At 42.4% G+C, this 14,000-nt stretch overlaps 1 protein-coding gene and 1 long non-coding RNA gene across 4 annotated transcripts in view; one reads left to right on the top strand and one right to left on the bottom strand.

Moving 5' to 3' along the window:
* LOC309378900 overlaps positions 1 to 14,000 on the top strand; it is a 485,967-nt gene that overhangs the window by 27,522 nt on the left and 444,445 nt on the right. The gene's annotated exons all lie outside the window — the stretch shown is intronic.
* PDE3A (phosphodiesterase 3A) overlaps positions 1 to 14,000 on the bottom strand; it is a 275,510-nt gene that overhangs the window by 258,418 nt on the left and 3,092 nt on the right. The gene's annotated exons all lie outside the window — the stretch shown is intronic.

Genomic DNA, 14,000 nt, shown 5'->3' with positions numbered 1-14,000 from the left:
ACAGAATTCTTAAAACCATTTGTTTTTCTTTAAATAAGAGAAAAAATGCAGTTGTGTATTGATTATATATGATAAAAAAATTAAAATTCAATAAAATATGATTGGAAAAACAACAACAACCCATCTCTCTTCACAGGGGAGAAATGACTCCCAAACAGAGCCCATCCCTGCAGAATTTGAATTCGGCAGTTAGATTCAGTGTCAAACCCAAGCCCACAGAGATCAACTCCCTAATGTGGCCGATGCAAGCACAGAATCTTTCCCCTTTCCTTTACAGATCAGCTTGAATTCAAGCCAGTCTGGAAAAGGAAACACTTCACCTGATTCCATGCCCATTCCACCAGTCAAAGAGGCCCATCAAGATCTGGTCCACTGTCCAGATCTAATTCACCAACCCTGGGTTTGAGAGTTGGGACTACAATTGGGGGATATCCCCCAGTTCAAATCTCCACACAGCCTACTGGGTGACCTCGAGTTAAGTCATTACCTGTCAACCTAAAACTACCTCACAGGGTTTCTGCGAGGACAAAATGAGGCGTGGGTGCCATCTTGAACTCCTTGGAGGAATGCTGGGATATAAATGAAGAAAGAAAGCAAATGAATAAACACAGCGTCGTAAGGGAATGTCATTCCCTTTTAGTTTCTCCCCACTTTGTGGAATATAAAAGGCAAAAATAAAATAAAATAAATGAGCCTCTCTGAGGAAAATGTCTGGCAACGGAAGGTAGCATATTTTAATTTTAATAGGTTTTTTATTAGGCTGCCATGTTTATACATTCAGGTATTTTTGTTGTTTTTTTACTGATTAAAATAGGTCCCCTGAGTAATCAGACAGCAGTGGTGTTGTTTTTGAAGCTATTAATTATTATTTTAACAAATGTAATGCCAGGCCCTGCAGCTGGCAATGCCATCTTAGAATTCCTATTTGATTCTCACACAGGAGGGCATCCTGGCCTAAGATGGCACCACTGCGCCAACTAAACCAATCTAAACTGGTCTTCAACTGGTGGGTTCTGACTAGTGTGTCGCAGCCTGATCCGATTTGATTCATATGCAAATTCATGCAGGTTTAAAACAGACTTACTCATCTGTGATGCCATTAAATCTGGCAATAGACTTGATTTTTATTGTGTTTCTGCTTATTCTACAGAGTCAGAATAGGATGGCCTAAGCATCTAAACAAACACATGAACTGCAGCACAACTACTCTTAATTCAATCAGTAGGTTCAGGGAAGCAGCATATTACAGTTAAAAACGTTCACACCAAATAAACATTACTCATTGTGGGGCTAGACCTGTGAGCTGCTCATTTTCCACTGGTGTGCATGAGGCTGTGTCGCACATCTGGAAATTTACACAGCAGCAGCAATTTGAGAATTTCATTTAGGAAAAATAAATCCCATTCATTTCAGTAACTAAACACCCCCTTGGAAGACAGGAGGAAATGTGGGGAATGTGGCACGCGAGCTCATTAATAAAAGAAATGGTTTATTCACCCGAAGCTCTTGGCAAACCAGTAATAAGGGCTGTATTTAAGAGGTTTAATTACCTGTGTTTTAAGTCGGTCCCAAAAAAGCACTGAAAATCAGATGCCGAATACAAACAGCGCACGCCAGAGCTTCACCATTACAACTAAATGACATCATTAATTTGGAATAAAACTGAAATAACTACATTTGCAATGCTTTGATGGCAATATGCTCATTTTTCTAAAGCTGCAATCCTAGGTGCGGTTGCTGGAGAGTACATCCTATCGAACTCACCAGGGCTTAAATCTAACAAAATATAAAGCCTGCCCTTAAGATCAGCTCAGGACTGGGTTGCGGCCGGGGTGATCCTGAACATTGTATAGCTTTACATTCGTAATATGCAGCAATGACCCTGAAAACAAGCCCGTGAATTTTTACTGTTCCACACATACTTATGTAATGTGATTAAATGTACATCCTTGGCCCAAGAGATGGGGGGGGCGTAAAGAAAATAATCTTAATTAACCTGATTATTTGCTGAGAACCCAAGGTTCTTACTCATCATAGAAGACCAGCCAAGTGGGTATTTGTAATCCAAAGCTCTCCAAAGATGATATCCAGATGGGGCATTCTTTATGTCCCAGGGCATCGACGGAAGGCACTCATCCGCTACGATGTCAGTAACGCTAAGCAGGTCTGGGTCTGGTCAGTGACTGGGTCCTTCAAAATCTTCCAGAGAAAGCAACTCTTGCCTTGAGTCTCTCTCCATATGCAAACGGGTAGTAAGCCTAAATCATACACAAGCAGATCCCAAGGGCAACCATCACAGCACGCTACAGAAGTCTGGCAAACTTGACATCTTGAAGCATGCTTACCATTCCCCTAAACACACATTCTTCAACATAAAGACACCACAAATCTGTAATTTAAAAGTCTGTCGTGCAATCCTTGCTCTCGATACTGTAATTTTCAGCAACCCTCAAATAATACCGTTTTGCAAGGGGAAGTTGACATCTGTAGAGGAAAATAAGGGAGGCATCCAGGGCTCCAATTGCATCACAGAACTGCCTTCGGGGACCACCAGTCCTGTCCGTGTCTCGATAGCATCCACAACTTTCCCGCATCCCACTTACAAGTGATGTAAACTGACTCTTTGGAAAGCACAAACGTACATAGGGATGCAAGAGAAATTCGGTTCAGCTCACGTGTAAAGGCAAAACTATCTTATTTGAACTTTCGAAAACAATGAAACGGTCAACCTTCAAAATTTGTACGTCTCCGAATTTTGTGATGGAATTCTCCAACCAAGCAACACATACGATAAAGGGTGAACCCAAATGTATATATTAGAAGAAAATAACATGCAAAAAGGCATTATATTATGGGAAACTGCTTTGCAGAAAATTGTGTACATTGGGCAGAACTGCACACAGATAGTAAAAGAAATTCACACTACAATGCTGGTGAATTTTCATGAATAAGTTTTTTAAAAATGAACACTGATGTGGAAATGTGGAGAACTGAACTCAGGACTGGGAAAATGAGAAACTGAGAGGAAGGAAGGAAGGAAGGAAGGAAGGAAGGAAGGAAGGAAGGAAGGAAGGAAGGGAACCAAAATGGAGAGATTTGCCCATTCGTAGCACACACAAAGCAGAATGCAGTTGTTTAGGTCCTGAAGGGGTAGAATGGACGGTACTCTTACTGTATATGGGAATACTGATTTTGCAGCCTACCAAATGTTAAAATAAATACACCCTAAAATTATTATTATTTAAATCAAGGACACCTTTTCCTGGCTAAAAAATCCTTCTCTTTTGCAAAATTTTAGGTACAGGATCCTATGTGCCAGAGGCAGAGAACCTACATCCCAAGGGCATACTGCCTTCATCCTAATTTCATGGGGTCTGGAGTAGGGGTCAGCAAACTTTTTCAGCAGGGGGCCGGTCCACTGTCCCTCAGACCTTGGGGGGTGGACGGACTATATTTTGAAAAAATAATAATGAACGAATTCCTATGCCCCACAAATAACCAAGAGATGCATTTTAAATAAAAGGACACATTCTACTCATGTAAAAACAGGCTGATTCCCGGACTGTTCGCAGGCCGCATTTAGAAGGTGACTGGGCTGGATCCAACCCCTGGGCCTTAGTTTGCCTACCCATGGTTTGGAGGACTGACTCTACCCATGGTTTGTCTCTGACTCTGCCCACTGCCAGCTTGCAGTCTGTGGTAGGTCACCTTAAGAGAAAGTGACCTCTCTCACATACAGAGACACAAAAGGATTCTCTATCTTTGCTAATACTAGTTGCAAACCCTTTCTCAAAGTGTGGTTCCTCAGGGCAGTATCAACAAGCTCTCCTTTTCCATAAAATAACATATTCCATAAAATAACATGTTAAGTTTTCCATAACGTATTTCCTTTCCCATAAAAAGCAATGGGGAACAGGGACACTCACTCCACACCACATAATTTTGTGGCAGGTCTCACTCGCCCTTCTCCTTTTGCATTTGGTCACCCTAACCACATACAGTGGACGCTCGGGCTGCGAACGTGATCTGTGCGGGATGCACGTTTGCTACCTGCGGCGTCCGCAACTCGCAGCAGCGCGTCTGCGCACACGCAGGTTGCGATTCGGTGTTCCTACGCATGTGCAAAGTGCGATTTAGCGTTTCTGCGCATGTGCAACCGCCGAAACCCGGAAGTAACCCATTCTGGTACTTCGGGTTTTCGGTGGTCCACAACCCGAAAAAACGCAACCTGAAGCGTCTGTAACCCGAGGTATGACTGTCCAAAAGTCCTAAATATACTAATGAAGAAGCACCACAATCAACCGGGTTCTAAAGGACAATTATATTCTAATCAGTTTATATTTAATTAGTTCTTCCTCGTTGAGGCAGCAGGGGAGAGAGAAGGTAATGTTCAGACATGCATGGGGGAAGTTTGACCTTTTCCACTGCAGTTTTGAGTGAACAAAAATCAATACAGCCCCAGCAGATCTCTGCAAAAACCTTTTCAAGAAATTTATTTTGAACGCCTTTCGGAAAGCGGCAGGGCGGGTGCAAACGCTAAGAGAACCCTACTGGCTCTCTTTTGTTAGCTGTGACTGAAGGTTTCCCTCGGAAATTAAAACAGTTTGTCGGCGGGGGGGGGGGGGTAGGAATACTCATCAACTTACTGCCAGTAGTGGAAGAGAAAATACCTTCGGAGAATAATCTGAAAAACAATTTTGTTACTTGTTTTCATACATGCGCACCACAGAGAAAGAAAGAGGGAGACACCCCAAACATGGTCATGAACAGAACGGGGCTTTATGTAAACAAGGTATTTTAGTTTGGAACATTTTGTCACAGAAATGGCAGGGGGGCTCGAAGAGGACCCATCTCAAAACTATTTCCGACTCAGTCAAAAGGTTTACGTTTTCACAGGCTTTGCATTCGCCCTGGAAAAAAAAATTATGCTGGTTAAAAGACGCAAACCAAACCAGGTGGCGTGTGAAATTTTGGTCCTGCAAAAATTCCGGCCGGCCTTTCCCTCTGAACACACAAACCCAGAACCCTCTTGATGTTGCTGGACCACAACTCCCATCAACCCCCAGGCACTGCCCATGATGGCTGAGGCTGATGGGAGTTGGAGTCCAAAATACTGGGGGTGGGGCAACAGGTTGGCAAATGGTACCTTAGCAAGACACCATACTGTAGCAATGAAAGCAGCTGCGCACTAAGAAAGACTATGGTTTGCCACATATGCCTACCAACCCTCGTGTTGACACTTTACAACCAAATATTAATGTGGGAAGGGACGTGGGTGGCGCTGTGGGTTAAACCACAGAGCCTAGGACTTGCTGATCAGAAAGTCGGCGGTTCGAATCCCCATGACGGGGTGAGCTCCCATTGCTCGGTCCCTGCTCCTGCCAACCTAGCAGTTTGAAAGCACGTCAAAGTGCAAGTAGATAAATAGGTATCGCTCTGGCGGGAAGGTAAACGGAGTTTCTGTGCGCTGCTCTGGTTCGCCAGAAGCGGCTTAGTCATGCTGGCCACATGACCCAGAAGCTGTACGCCAGCTCCCTCAGCCAATAAAGCGAGATGAGCGCCGCAACCCCAGAGTCGGCCACGACTGGACCTAATGGTCAGGGGTCCCTTTACCTTTACCTTATTAATGTGAGAAACAGGCAGGGGAGAATAATGGTGGGCAGTAATATGAAGACCAGAGAATGGGAAAACCCGAGGCTTTGCAAATGGTGTTGCAATACAGCTTACATCATCCCTGACCACTGGGGCTTATGGGGGCTGGAGGCCACAGGGTCCTCATCCCCAGTTTCAATTTCTGTACTGTGTAGAGCAGAGATAGCCAATGTCGTTCTCTCTAGATGTTGTTGGACTCCAACTCCCATCAGCCCCCACCAACAAGGCCAATTGTGTAAAGGATGATGGGAACTGTAGTCCAACGGCATCTAGATGCCACTAAGCTTTGGTTATCCCTGATGCAGCTGAGCTTTTACGTATCAACACAGAAAGAAATTTATTCAGAGCTATCAGCTTGACATTAAATGAGGATGGGAGGGATCCTGCTATCACAGGCTGCGAAATGCATATTGTTTCAGCCTCTGAATTCGCTCCCATATCACCATGTGTTCTCACTGAAATCGCTCTCAAGCCACATCTTCTGGATTCAACCCGTATTTGGAAAACCAAGTTAAGTGAAGCGATAGTGTACCACTACGGTTTACCCGATCACTTATCTAGTTTTCCCTGGATATTCTCTTCCTTGCTTTCAAACTCAGTTCAGCTAAGACTAAAAACAGCTTTAAAGGGTTATCAGCTCAGAGTAAGTGGTTGCGTAAAAGAAGCCCTGCAAGAGAATAATACCAGTTATTTCACCGGGGGGGGGGGGACACATCTTAAACTACAAAAAGGCAGTCAGCCAACTATTCAGGCTTCCAGCCAATTCATTAGTCTACTAAACATATATATTTACATACCATAAAACCTCAAAACAGGGTGGTGTGTTGTTGTTGTTGTTGCTTTAGAATGCCAAAGAAGTGGGTTAGTATGTGTGAGAACACTGCTGCAAAGTTAACAAATGGAAGTGAAGTTCTCCCCTTCATTAGAATATCGTCGACTAGAAGAAAAATGCCTTTCTTGTCAAAGTCAGGATCGAAGGACCAGCCCCCACTACAAAAACAGCAAAAACAGCTTCAAAACACAAGCAAGCAAATGAAGGGCCCATCTGCATTATGCAAATTCCCAGAAACTTATCTACACTGATCTAAAGCAACCGCAGCTAATGTTGCTTGCTTTCTCGTTCTTATTCATCAAAGGAACTCTATAGCAATTTCGCCATGAAAGGTAAAATATTAGGGTCCAGCACGTGAGGTTGCAAACAATCTTTACCTCTTTGCTCTGCAATCCTAACACACTTACTTCCGGTTAAAAGGCTAAGGCATCGGTCCTTACTGTTCCAAAACCATATATATATATATATATATATATATATATATATATATATATATATGCACACAGAGAGAGAAAGGCCACCTAATATAGACACATATTCGTGAAAATGGCACATTAAAAAATGACTTTATATATGTGAAGATGTAAATATCTGTATATTAGTTGAAATGGTAAGGTAAATTGGTACTATAATGCTGGTGAATTTTTATGCTGACCCGTTCTTTAAAAGAATCGCAAATCGGCGTGGAAAAGTAAAGTGGACCTGAAATTGGGAAATTGAGAAACGGGAGAAACCCAGACTGACAGATCTCCCCATCCCTAATTGGCCAGCATGTCAAACTGGTTAACATCAGATTGAAAGACTGAAAGGATGCAACCCCATTTCTCAGAAACAAGCCATATATTTTATGTGGGGATTAAAAAAAATAATTATTCTTTTTTTTTTTTTTAAGAGACAATTAATGTTGGCTTCCAAACTTTTAATTTTGATTACCGGTAGGTATGGAGAACGGCTCATTTCAGCAGCACCCGAAATTTAAGGGAGAACTTCCCAGAAAGGAAAAATTTGTACAGCAGACAAATTCATGTAAGTGGCACAATTAACACCCTAAACATTGTGGGTCGCTCACGCCCACCACACACTCACAAACAAAATCAAAACACAGACTTCATCAGTGGGTCACTGTTCCAGATGTTTATCCAATTGACACGGCAACCCCCAGCACACACTGCGTTTCTTTCAGCACAGCATCTTTATGTACGTGTGTGTGTGTATTTAAACACCATTTAAAAAGAGCTGAAAGCCTCTACTGTATTTTGACTTCTTTACCTCCAGTAAGGCTCTCCTTTAAAAGAAAAAGAAAAAAGACTTCATGTCACACTTTTAACAAACAGTTTTATTAATTGCCAAATTCCCCCACCCCCACCAACACCTCTCAAATTGTAAGGGCTTTAAAAAAAATTATTACATTTTAATCAATAAAGTGAGCAAAATCAGAAAAATGCCTTTGGAATCCATGTCTGCCTTTTCCAAAATAGGGTAAATTGGTATTTTTTTTAATTAAAAAAAAGATGAAAAAAGAGCCTTAAGAAATAAAAATTATAATTAAGCTTTTACTAAATTATATAAAATTATATTTATTTAAAATTATATTTGTTATGTTATACACATAACAATTATGTTATGTTATACACATGCAATGTTCAACAATTGTTACCTTAAGCTTCTGTGATTTGTAATGATGATATGTTTATTTATTTTCATGTAAATTGTTTTGTGTGGGGGAAAGCAGTATATAAGCATACTAAATAAAAACAGTGGCAAATATTGCCAAAATACACACACACAAAAACAAAACAAGACCCCATCAATCCAAGTTGTTAAAAACTGCAATGAAGGTTACAATTTTGATCTAATCTATACACTGCTACAGCATGAAGTATTTGTCCTGGGATACACCAAATGTCCATAATATAAGCTACTGTATCACTGCAACCCTATGTACTATACACACACACAACTTAGTGCAACAAACAATGAGAATGAAGAAGGCAGATGAGAGGGACAAAGGAAGAAACAGATAAGGAGGTATAAAATAGACACTCCTCAGAGAATCCTTTTTTATGACCCCTTAACCTCCCAAAATCCCACTGCTAGGAGGGCAATCAGATGCCAAGATCTGCCAAGATGAGCAGCCTAGGATGAAGCGGATCTCTCGTTCAGCTGGCATGAAGTCCTCAACCCCAGCTCAGCTGAAGATACACCTGCAAAACTTGCTCATCCCAGCTCAGCTGGGGCCCGGCCCATTGAAGATGGCTGAGCCGAGGCTGGCATCCCAGGGGCAGGACGTAAGCTGGATTCTCCGCTGGCAACAATATTTTAAAGGCTTGTTTTCCCTCTGCCAGGCTTAGGCAAAGCAGCAGCAGCAGTCCTGCTATTGAATGGGCTTTGGATCGGGTGCTGTGCATTGGATTGCTCCCCAAGCGTAATTCGCCCTGTTTACCCAGTCTCCCATTTCCCTCTCCTTCGCCTGTGTCAAATTTTTAAGACTGCGAGACACTTCGGGACAGGGACCTCTCATCGCGTACTTTTGCAAAGCGCTGTGTACACTGAGAGCATAAACGCAAAAAGAAACGAAGGTCGTTAGTTTGCACACTGTACTGCCAGAAAATCCCTTTCAAATCTCTAATCAGGTGTTTACCTGGAAGCCTGGGGCCTAAATTTCAGCTTTCCTGGGTGTGTGGTAACGGGCACAAAAGGAAGCCATTCACATTAACAGATGGCAAAAGCTCAGTGATAGATTTCATGTTTTGTATTCATAATGCCTCAGGTTCAATTCCTACCTGATCCTTTTAACTGGCAATGGGAAATCCCTTTGCTGGAGACCCTAGAGTTGAAGTGGCATTTATAGTTCAGGTGTTGAACTACAACTCCCATTATATCCGGCTACAGAGGTTGATGGAGTCCAACCCACAAATTTGCCCTAGAGAGCTGCTGTTAGTCAGGGTACAACAATACTGGGCTTGACGGACAAAACAAGGCTGACCTGCCAGAAAGCAACTTGTGGTGATCTCATGATATGGAAACCAAACAATACATGCAACGATATCTGTCCACATTTTTCCATCACTAAGCCTATCTTCCCTGCCACCTCTTTGAAATTGCCAGATCCTTGGGAGCAACAGCCTGCCATGGTACTTCTGCTAAGATATCATGTATGGGTGGCATAGTACCAATAATAATCATTTGCACAATGCATCTTTCAAGCCCAGCCATGGGAAGTCAAACCTAAGATCAAATGCTAGGAATGCAGGAAGCTGGGTTATACCGAGTCAACCACTCAATATTGTCTGCATCGACTGCCAGTAGCTCTCTAACTGGAGATGCAGGAGACTGAAATTACCTGTGTGCAAAGCAGTTGTTCTACCACTGAACAAAAAGAAGATACAGTAATGCTGTTCTAGGCTGCATCAACAGAAGTGCAGTGTCCAGGTTAATGGAGGTAATAGTACCACTCTATCATGCCTTGGTCAGACCACACCTGTAGTACTGCGTCCAGTTCTGGGCACCACAATTTAAGAAGGATATTGACAACTGGAACATTTGCAGAGGAGGGAAACTAAGATGATCAGCGGTCTGGAGACCAAGCCTTATGAGAAACAGTTGAGAAAGTTGAGAATGTTTAGCTTGGAAAAGAGGCGACTGAGAAAAGATAGGATAAAGGTAAAGGTAAAGAGACCCCTGACCGTTGGGTCAAGTCGCGGACGACTCTGGGGTTGCGGCGCTCATCTCGCTTTACTGGCCGAGGGAGCTGGCGTACAGCTTCCGGGTCATGTGGCCAGCATGACTAAGCCGCTTCTGGCGAAGCCAGAGCAGCACAGGGAAATGCCATTTACCTTCCCGCCAGAGCAGTACCTATTTATCTACTTTTTACGTGCTTTCAAACTGCTAGGTTGGCGGGAGCAGGGACCGAGCAACAGGAGCTCACCCCGTCACGGGGATTTGAACTGCCGACCTTCTGATCGGCAAGCCCTAGGCTCTGTGGTTTAACCCACAGCGCCACCCGCGTCCCTCTATAGCCATCGTCAAATATCTAAAGGGAAGGATGGAGCAAGCTTGTTTTCTCCTGCCCCGGAGGCAACGGCTTGAACCAACGGCTTCAAGTTACAAGAAAGGAGATTCTGACTAAACATCAGGGATAACTTTTTGACATTAAGAGCTGCTCAACAGTGGAACGGTCTCCCTCGGAAGGTGGTGGACTCTCCTTCCATGGAGGTTTTTAAGCAGAGGTTGGATGGCCACCTGTCATGAAGGCTTTAGTTGAGATTCCTGCATTGCAGGGGGGTGAACTCTCAAGACCCCTTCAAACTCTGCAATTCTATGAGTCTATTATGATCCTTCCACATATCACATCCCCATCCACAACTAAGCCCAAACACTGCATTTGCTTGCATCCCTCCTTGTTAGTTTTGGTTCTACCATTCCAATCCTCGCTCTCTTCTTTTCCCCTATTGTCATGCTTCAGATGAGACCTAGACAATTTGTGACAAGCCATGGGGACAGCAGCCCACCAGCCAGGTGCTGTGATCTGCCAAATGTCCGGCAATGTCCTTCTCTGGTGATCCCAGGCAGGTAGCACAACCAGGAACCTCAGCAAACTCACAAAGGGGGCTGCATGCAACTTGAGGAGTCACAACTACTATAGGCTTAGTTTCAATTGCAGTTTCCTTCAGACAGGGACCCTTCCTTGTTTCTTCCTGTAATGCACCACGAACCTCGATGCTAAGAGTAAATATATCGGAGAGGCGGGGAGACAAAAACACTTCCACCTCCAGCTGTGAAATATAAAAAGCAGAATTACCTCTGCCGAATCTACTTGTGTGGAAGGCAAATCCAAAGCCCATGAGTGGTTAATGGCAATGATTCATTACATCTTTGCTCTTCCTACTTTTTGGTTGAAACCTTTCGCAAAAACTTGCTGCAGATGAACAAAATTAGATGCTGAACAATACAACCATCCCTTGTGCCTCGTTTTGCGACTACGGCCTCTGCTCCTCAAAATGCATGTACCGTGGCATACAGAAAATAATTCTAGCATCACTGTTCATCGTAAGGAAGGAGTCACAATCTTTTCAGATTTCAGATCTCCCAACCCTCCTCAAGTTAGAAAAGTACACTTAAAAGTCAACTTTTCGGCCTATTCAAAAACAATCATTTATCAAAATAACATTATAATCTATACTTAATTAGCGTGACAATGTAGGTTTTCTTTTTAAGGAATGTAGTCCTCAATTCAAGAGGGCAGTGAAATTCAAATTAGGAGAAAATGTGGCCATCCTGCAGTAACACTGTTATTTCAATCACTTGTGCATATTGTTTTTCTGGCTATTCAGATTCAGACCCTGAACTTTTTGTATGTACTATGCAGTAAAATCCAGTTGTTTAACAGGCCTGATAGAGTTACCATATCGCAAGGTGGGGTTTTTTGTTTGTTTGTTTTTGTGGGGGTGTCATCTTTAAGACTGCATCTTTCTCTACCTCCTACAAACATTCACTTTCAAATAATAAATGTTTTTTTACAAAAATACACCAAGGCACACATTCTGCCATTGTACCCTCATCCTCTATATCAGGGCTAACACCGACGGTGCTGATTCTCAATGCAATAGTTTCATATTTTAAAACCAACATTTACAAAACCTTGTGTGTGTGGTGCCGGGGCGGGGGGGAGGGAGGCACAATTTACAATTCTAAATCAATGAGTTTAAAGTATAATTTAAATACTGTACTCCACTATGAATGCAGCATTTAGCAGAGGTCTGTTCATAACCCACAATTATCCATTTCTTCCCTTTGCAAATGACAAGTCTGTTTTGCGGTCAACAAGCCGAAAGGAACAAGTCGCCCTAGAATTCCTGAAGATGTAAGCGGCGGCGATTCGAGTTCTCTGTATCGATCAGGGACCCTCAAAATGTCCTGCAAACTCGTAAACTATAAGCCACTCAACAGCACTGATGTTTGACACCTCTCATTTCATGCCTCTTGTATCCTTAACTCCATACATTATGAAATAAGGCGATCTCAGAAGCTGTTGTAAGCAAATGACAGCAGCCGGAATAGAGTTTTACAGACCACATTGAAGTGATTAAATACAAACATGTTTTCTCAAAAGTCACCGTTATCTAAAGTGCTACAGAAAGTAGTGGGAAGGTCCTGGCAGTCGCACATTAAAATTTCAAAACAAAATAAAGCTTGAATCACCTGCCATTCAATAATAGTCTCTTTTGACATAACTTATTTTTTAAAAAATAATGTGGGGTTTCACGCTTTAACATGCTTCACATAACACGGCAGAACACAGGAATCCAGGTCGGTTTCCCAAGTTTTTCTTCATGTTGTTTTCACTTTGAAAGTGTGCTGAATATAAATTTTATTCCAGAATTTTTTTAAACAAATTGCACTTGTGGCAAATTAAACCTCAAAGATGTCTAGCTGAGAAAATGTCCCGAGCAACCACAAAACCATGTAAATCTACCCAATCCAAGAGGAGTGGGGGGGGAACCCTGCGATCCACACCAAATGGTTTGATGTCATTGCCTGGAAAATAATCACTTTTGCTTCCAAGGACACAAAAATATCCCTTTGGTTGACAATACAGTACTAAACTTTATTCGCACAGAGTTAACTAGCACCTGACACCAGGTCATTTCAATGAGAAAAAAAATCCCATGGGTTTAACTGATTCTACTTCCAAGTAAGTGTGTTTTGGATCTCAGGCTACCTAAAACCTCCCCCCTTGATTCGAAAACAATTCCTAGGATGTAAGTCTCATTAAAAATAACTGAGAATTGCTTCCACACTACATTATTAAGATTTGAGTGCAATACTGAAAGAGTTCGTGCCACGACGAAAGAAGACATCACCCCTGCAGAATCTACTGAAAAATATTATTCCATCTTGCCATCCGGGTGAACTGAACAACAAACCGCTTATACTTGGATTAAAGAGGACTACCAAGACTGATTCTTAGCATGCTAAGTGAAAGGCTTGCCTGCAAGTACAGCTGTGATCCTATACACATTTACTTGAAGTTCAGTGCGGCTTACTTCCAAGAAAACATGTTGAGGCTCAAGCTACAACTCCACTTAGGATCTGGACCTTGGTGTCTTCAAAATCCATGGGCAAGAACTTTAAATGCTCGAAAACAGAGTTAAATGTGAATACCTCAGCTCCACCGAGTTGTGTACCACACTGCAGGTCTTTTAAAAAAAGGAATTCAGGCTAACTCAAATGCAATGTTATGTTTCCAGGGTGTTTATTTTCAACATTTCCCCTTGTTTCACAAAGAAACTCAGTTTCTACACAGATTTCCACAAGTTACGGAAAAGTTTCCAAAACATCTTAACCTTCTGATTCCCACAACGTTTTCTTTTTCTGCAGCCAAGCTCAAATAAATAGAAGCTGCGTATCCACTGTAAAAAAAATAAAAATGAGGCGATACTGGACAGAATGTAAGCTGTCTCATCTGCAGAATCCAAAATGCAAGATTAAAAGCTAGGTGTGCAAAAGTGGCAGC

This window comes from Podarcis melisellensis, assembly GCF_964234715.1.
Source record: "Podarcis melisellensis genome assembly, chromosome: 10".
NCBI lineage: Eukaryota > Metazoa > Chordata > Lepidosauria > Squamata > Lacertidae > Podarcis > Podarcis melisellensis.
This window is presented reverse-complemented; position numbering and strand designations above follow the sequence as displayed.